Raw genomic sequence first — 8,139 nt, forward strand, 5'->3', positions numbered from 1 at the left:
ATATATTAAAAATATGTTCAATTCAAAATACCTAGTTTAAACAAACATACATAAAAATATATATTAAAAATATGTTGAATTCAAAATACCTAGTTTAAACAAACATACATAAACACATCCAGCCATACATGCATGATCACACAGGACAAACAGCATGAACACAGTCAAAACAAACAACAGTGAGCATATCTCAGACTGAGCCATCAATATGAGTACTCTGCAGTATTATCGGGTTTTTCCAGTATTGAGGGTGGTTATTGCAGTTGGATAAAAGCTGTGTTTGAGTCTGTTAGTTCTTGTATTGAGTGATCTGTACCTTCTGCCTGAGGGCAACAGTTCAAACAAGGAGTGACCGGGATGGTGTGTGTCCTTCATAATGTTCTGGGCTTTTTTGAGGCAGCGGGAACTATGTAGTTCTTCCAGTGTGGGGAGAGGGCAGCCGACAGTCTTTTGGGCGGTGTTGATGATCCTCTGGAGCGCTTTTCTCTGAGCCACTGTGCAGCTGGTGTACCATATGCCCATGCAGTATGTGAGGATGCTCTCTATGGTGGCACGGTAGAAGGACACCAGCAGACTTTGAGCGATGTTATTCCTCCTGAGTATTCTCAGAAAGAACAGCCTCTGCTGGGATTTTTTCAACAGCTCAGAGGTGTTCACACTCCAGGATAGGCTGTCTTCTATGTGGACTCCAAGAAAGCGGAAGTCTGCTACCCTCTCCACACTCTCCCCGTTGATAAATAATGGTGTGATCTCTGTTTTCTTTCTCCTGAAGTCTATGATGAGTTCTTTGGTCTTTGAGGTGTTGAGGAGCAGGTTGTTAGCCTTGCACCATGTTGACAGCTGCCCCACCTCATCTCTGTAGGCAGCCTCGTCTCCCCCTCTGGAAATGAGCCCCACCACTGTGGTGTCGTCCGCGAACTTCACCATGGTGTTACTGTGATGGGCAGGGGAGCAGTCGTGTGTATAGAGGGAGTAGAGTAAGGGCCTCAGCACACAGCCCTGGGGGGAGCCGGTACTGAGGCTTAGGGCCGTGGATGTATGGTGGCCTACTCTAACCCTCTGTCTGCGATCTGAGAGAAAGCTTTAGATCCACATGCAGGTCTTGTGTGGCAGCCCCAGGTCCTCCAGTTTGACCACCAGTTTGTGAGGGAGGACGGTGTTGAATGCAGAGCTGTAATCCACAAAAAGCATTCGCACATAGCTCCCCTGCTGCTCCAGATGGGATAGTGCAGAGTGGAGTGCTATGGCTATGGCGTCCTCTGTGGATCGATTCTCTCTGTAGGCAAACTGGTGGGGGTCAAGGCTGCGGGCCAGGGTTGCTGTGATGTGACTACGGACCTCAAAGCATTTCATCACCACTGGCGTGAGTGCCACTGGCCGGTAGTCGTTGAATCCAGAGATGTGGGGTTTCTTGGGTAGGGGGACTATAGTTGAGGATTTCAGGCATGGTGGGACAGTAGACTGTGCCAGGGACTGGTTGAAGATCTTTGTAAGGATTCCAGCCAGCTGATAAGCACAGTCCTTCAGCACACGTCCAGGGACGCCATCAGGACCAGTAGCCTTCCTCGGGTTGACAGCCCGCCGCACGCGTCTCACCTCATATTCCTCAATAGTGAGGTTTATGCTGCTGTTGGCTGTGTGGTGGTGTAGTGGTGCCATCTCTGGTGCTGTGACCTCAAAACGGGCAAAGAAGATGTTCAGCTGCTCTGCCAGTGCAGGGTCACCTTCAGCGGCTCCAAGGTTGGTCCTGTAGTTGGTTAGGTGCTGAATTCCCTGCCACACCTGCCTGCTGTTGTTACTGCTCAGGTGGTCCTCTATCCTCCTCCTGTAGTCGGCCTTGGCCTCTCTGATGCCCCTCTTCAGGTTGGCTCGGGCTGTGCTGTAGAGGTCTTTGTTGCCGGACCTCCAGGCGGTGTTCCTCTCTCTAAGCAGCCGCTGGACCCCCCTGGTCATCCAGGGCTTCTCATTGGGGTGGACCCGGACGCACTTGTCCACTGTGACAGCGTCTATGCAGTACTTAATGTAGCACAGAACACTGTCTGTGAACACCTCCAGGTCCTGATGTTCAAAGACCCCCCAGTCAGTCCTCTCAAAGCAGTCCTGAAGCTGTTGGGAGGCACCCTCTGGCCATGCGGCCACAGTCTTTGTGGTGAAGGGAGCAGTTGAACAAGCACTAAGCACCACTTGAACAAGCACTAAGCACTTTAAGGTCTTTAAGATCTGCATGGTCTACCTCACTTGCAGTTTTTGCACCACTGTACTGTACTTTACTGCTGTCATTCCCCGCGAACCATGCATTGTGTGTTTTTCATGTGTGTTAAGTGTTGTACTCCTTGTTATTTATGTGCCGTTTTTGGCTTTCTGTCTTGTAATGTTGTGTTGTTATGTTGCTGTGTAATACATGTGAGCACACACACACACACACACACACACACACACACACACACACACGCACGCACACGGACGCACACGGACGCACACGCAAACGCGCACACAATCTATTGTTTCCTCCTGACCTGTAAACATCAGCATCAGTAGTCTGATAACAACAAACCGGTCTGTTTTCATCGTCTGTTTGAAACTCCTACCTCTCCTCTCTGGAGGGGCTTTCATCTTTAAGGGTAGGAGGTATATCCATAGACCAGTCACTCTTCATGGAGACACAGCTGGGTCCAGGGGAGTCTGCTCTCTCCTGCCTCCCTCTGAAAAAGTTAGGACTTGTGGATGTCGTTTCATTTGATCATTTATTGCAGGGCTACTAAACTACTTTCTCTTGATTTCAATAACCTTTGTCATCTTATTGGAATGGAAATTTAAGGGGGTGGCAAAAAAAGTTATTATGTAATTTAAGCACTTATATGTTGACATAAAAACATTGAGGTACGCTTCATACTAGGGATGGGCGTGAGGAATCGATTACTCGAGTACTCCTCGTTACAAATGAACTCGGTTGGTGGACAGGCAAACTCGAGTTTGCATATACACACACAAACAAAGTTTTCTGAAGCAAATGTATCCATTTTCTGTCGGCGCCACTAACGCATGGCGTGGGCACAAAGAAAATTAAATGCATCCATTTCTGTGTGGCGCGTTCCGTGTCGTGTGCAGGCACGCCAGAATTCAAAAAGTTAAGAGATGGCGGTTAAAGCAAAGCGCAGCGAAGAATTGAAATACTTTAAAGAAATAGGAGGTCATAAGGTGAAATGTAAAATATGCCAGGCGAAATCTAGCTACCAGAAAGTACTATGCGGCAACATATGCTCCTGCAACACAACGGTGAGTTCGGGAAAGCAGACCCGCAGCAACCAAGTGTGTCGGTTATTTTCACCGCCGCAAGACGCAGCTGTAATCCCGGGCGTGTAGAGAAGATCACAACGCTGAGTATTTCCATAGTCCATTTGCTGCCGTTTTATTTGCAGCTTTAAACTATTTGCCATGGTTAGGCTACTTGTTTCGTTTTTTGTTTTTTTTAACTGTTACAGACCTTGGTTCGAAGTGATTTAAATTGTGAGACGCATATTTATTTTTGTAAGGAAAATGTGTTTTGAATGTTTGCAAAAATAAATAATGAATACTCTGATAACTCTGACTGTTTTGATGGAGAATAAGCATTACATGTTTGGTTGGTATATTGCCGTTCATCATCAGGCCTATTCCTGCTGCAGATGCGTTGCATTCTAAAAATAGATTCGATTTAACGAGTACTCGATTTATCCTCGAGGAATTCCTTCGATCACTCGAGTTTGGAATTTACTACTCGTGCCCATCCCTACTTCATACTGAGTGTTTATTCACAATGTGTTTAGCTAGCATAGAAAATAGAGCAGTACGTTTCTACATTTCTACCCAGACCTGTGTTATTCTTCATGGATAATTTGTTTCAAGAAATCACTTCACCTCCAAAGTTAAATTCAAACAGATTCAATAAATGGGCCGTTTGAAAGACATTGAACCTTTAAACATTAAACCTGTAAAGTCTGCTACAAGTCGTCTTCATATTAATTTCATTAATTGGATTGCTGTGTCCAGTCCTGTTTGAAACTCCTACCTCTCCTCTCTGGAGAGGCGTCCATCTTTAAGGTTAGGAGGGTTATCCATGGACCAGTCACTTTTCATGGAGACACAGCTGGGTCCAGGGGAGTCTGCTCTCTGCTGCTGCTCTGGGCTTCAACACAACACACACACACACACACACACACACACACACACACACACACACACACACACACACACACACACACACACACACACACACACACACACACACACACACACACACACACACAGCTGTTACTCAGAGTCATGATGGAGTCATGATGTATCAGTGCTGAGCTGTAGTTAACAGTAGTTAATAATGACCCGCACTATATATATAGGGGTATATATATAGTGGTATTTGAGGGGACTTCCGTTTCCGGTCTGGGTTGCAAGGGTGGGGGCCACAACCCCCCTTCCGCTTCTGGTCGGTGTGGGGGTGCCTCTCTGTGTGTGTGTGTGTGTGTGTGTGTGTGTGTGTGTGTGTGTGTGTGTGTGTGTGTGTGTGTGTGTGTGTGTGTGTGTGTAGCAGTGGCAGTTTTTAAAGTGAGGGAGGAAGGACTGCGTGCTTGGTTGCCATTGGCCTGCTTGCACTGATAGTGACCTATTGGGGCATAAGTATGTGACACTCAAGTTGTTTCAGGGTGTTTTGATGAACTACAACATCGCAGGATGGGATCATTATGTGAATTGATACAAATCCACCAGTGGCAGCATTGGACTTTGAAAGCTGGTGGGCAGCATGTCTTGGACTACATTTTTGCTCTCAATGACTGAAGCTATTGGTTGTAATTTGGCTATGTTTATTTTCATTAGGGGTCCAAGCCAACAGGTTGGATCCCTATTGTTTTTGTAAGGATTTTTATACTTCCCGCGGTGAAAGTGATACTACAGCCCAAACCGTAAATGGTGCACACGCGCCAATTGCATGACTTGATCCAGAATCGGCACCGCTACTCAGATAACAAAATCCAGACACGCCGGCCCCTAGGTGGCGCTATACCAAAGAATACGCGTTTGGGGCTATAACTCCCACACCGAACCTCCCACAGTCAAAAACTTGTACCCACATATTCACTGGAGTCTGCTGCATCTTTTGGCATAGGCCACGCCCATTTGCGTCAATATTTTTTCCCATGTTATTCACCGGCCGTGTGTGTGTGTGTGTGTGTGTGTGTGTGTGTGTGTGTGTGTGTGTGTGTGTGTATGTGTGTGTGTGTGTGTGTGTGCGTGCGTGTGTCTGTAGTCATCAGTGTGTGTGGATGGTTCAGTGTGTCTATGGGGGCTAGTAACAACCTAATGTGATTTACTGTTGCAGCGACCGGGTATGTTGGGGTATGCCTAGATGAGCGAATGAGCATTAGAGTCTGCGAACGTTAAAGTCTTAAAGGGAAACTGTGTAAAAATGACTCCCATCTAGTGGTACAATTGTATATTGCATTCAAACTAATAGTGCTCGCTTGTTCAAAAACTACGGTGGGCAGTATGTGCCAAGAAGCTGTGTCATGACATCCAATACTACCTCATCGAGTCATTCGAGTGATGATGAGGTTCGTTATTTCAAACTGCATTGAATCACTAGTGTAAGCTAATGATGTATGAGTAATTACTCCTCGAGCAAGACAGTGAATTATTTCAGTCATCATTCACGCTGGCTCAGAGAGAAAACGCGTTTGCATTTCCTGTACCACGTAGTGCTTTTTGTCCCTCTCGGCAGTTCATAGACCGGAAGAACATGGAAGCCTCCATGAAGCTTACCCGTCCTACGTTACTACATATTAATCAGGAGGATAAGTGAGATTTTTGGCAGAGATAATCTTGCACCAATGAGGACTTATTTATGAATGAATACGTTGATTTGAGGTAATAAATGACTTAAAATATTACACAGTGTCCCTTTAAACGGGGTGTTTTAACTAATATATTATACTATGTGTTATTCTATTATAGTATTATTTTGACATAAAAACACTATAGTTATCCGTATAGCAACAATGGGAAAAACAGGGCTGGTATATACTAGATATGTTCATTAATATGTATATTAAAGTATGTAGTATTTATGTAACCTATTTCGATGGCATTATGCATTAACGTTAAAGGTTTTGTCTTAAACTGTGGATATGTCTTATATAAACGTCAAATTATCTCGTGTGAACCTTGTCCAGTCTCATATCTCTCTCTCTTATTCCATTTAATGAGATGTTGACTGATAACATTGGCTTTTGGTTGTGGTAGCAGCCATGGTGACAATGGCTGGCTGCCACAGGTCGCTCATTCAGCCATACCTCTGGTTGGTTGCGACCTATTTGCCGCCAAAAGGGTCGCGACGTTGTTATGGTCGCGACCTAGGGGCCGTGTCCACCAAAAGCCTTTTTAAAAGGCGGAGCGCTCCGTGCACTGCTTTCAACGCGTTTGTGCGCGCCGCTCAAAAAAGGCGCACAAAGCGTTTTTCGTTTACGTCATTAAATACGCGTCATCGCTTGTATCCATAGATATGCAGCTTCTATCTGTTGGCTCCATCATCTGGCATCTGACACCTGAACGTCCTCTCTGGTTGCTCCTACAATTTTATTAGAAAATGAATGCAAGATTAATAGCGCTTCTTGCTGTGGCGGCGGAGGCTGCGGACGATCCCCCTGCGCCTGTCGTGGTTGCCCGGAGGAGAGTGGGGGTCCACAGCATTAATCGTGGCAGGAGGCAGTACGGGGAATACCACCTTTAACGTGAAGTCGTACAGGACTGGACACTCACTCACAGCTGTTATTAAACTTTCGTCCGACATGTTTCAGTTTTTTTCCGTTTGTGTTCTGTTGATACTTTTAGCCTTGCCTCCTCCTCGATTTTGATTGGTCGTTCGAAAAAAGCGCCGATTACGTGGAGCGCTTTTCTTCAAAAGTTGAACTGTTTTCAACTGGGGCGCGCGCCTAGAAGCGCGAGGCGCGCGGAGCGTTTAACCGCCCCGGGCGGCTTTTTAAAAGGCGCGCTGCATGCGCGTCCTGCCATAGAGAATGCATTGCAGACAGGTGCTCCGCCTTTTAAAAAGGCTTTTGGTGGACACGGCCCCCTAGTCAGTCAGCCTGCCAGAGCCAGCGGCCAGCAGCCAGCGGCCAGCAGCCAGCGGCTCGCCTGTCGTCGCAGCCAGCCAGCCGATACCAGCCAGGCGTCGCTGCCCGTCATTACGTCGTATGATTATCATACCATCGTACTAAATCATACAAAAGTGTTAAAATGAAAGGGTCCGATTACGTCAATGAGTTAGTTGAGTAAAATAGCAAATATATACCTGACCATGGAGGGTGTCGAACAGCCAACGTGTTGGTCACTAACCTAGCGTCACTACCGCTTGTACCACCATGGAATTGACAGATATATATACACTTATATATAACTATATCACTCTATAACGAAGAACTTTGTACATAACATACATCATTAGGCTTAATGACATTTAACAAAACAAATAGGCTATGTATAATTTCTAAAATACATTATTTGAATACGCCCCAAATTACAACTAATATATCACTCTATAATGAAGTGCTTTGTGCATAATATATCTTATTAGGCTTAATGACATTGAACAAAACAAATTTATAGGCTATATATAAGATATAAAATACATTATTTGAATACGCCACAAATTACAACTAATACATTTTATTGCTACTGATAGACCAACGATTTCTTCATTTTAAACTGTAGGCCTACTTCAATATAAAAATGTAAAAATAATATTTGCAATAAAGAGCTGTAGGTAGCTTTCGCCAGAGAGCATGGCTTTCTGGTACTTCAACTGTCGCAAAAAATCTGTTGATAACATGCAAATAACTGATTAAGGACCGCCTATAGACTTTGAGTGACCGAGCCAGCCAGCGACCAAAACGGCAGCCAGACGAGAAAACGGCAGCCAGACGAGCGTCCAATGCGAACTACGTCACGACCAATGCGACCTACGTCGCGACCAATGCGACCTACGTCGCGACCAATGCGACCTACGTCTCGACCAATGCGACCTACGTCGCGACCAATGCGACCTACGTCGCGACGCACGTCGTTGGCCACTCATGGCGCGTTTCCACTGCAGGGTGCGGAACGGATCGG

Source organism: Gadus morhua, chromosome 4 (genome assembly GCF_902167405.1).
Source record: "Gadus morhua chromosome 4, gadMor3.0, whole genome shotgun sequence".
In the NCBI taxonomy this organism is placed as follows: domain Eukaryota; kingdom Metazoa; phylum Chordata; class Actinopteri; order Gadiformes; family Gadidae; genus Gadus; species Gadus morhua.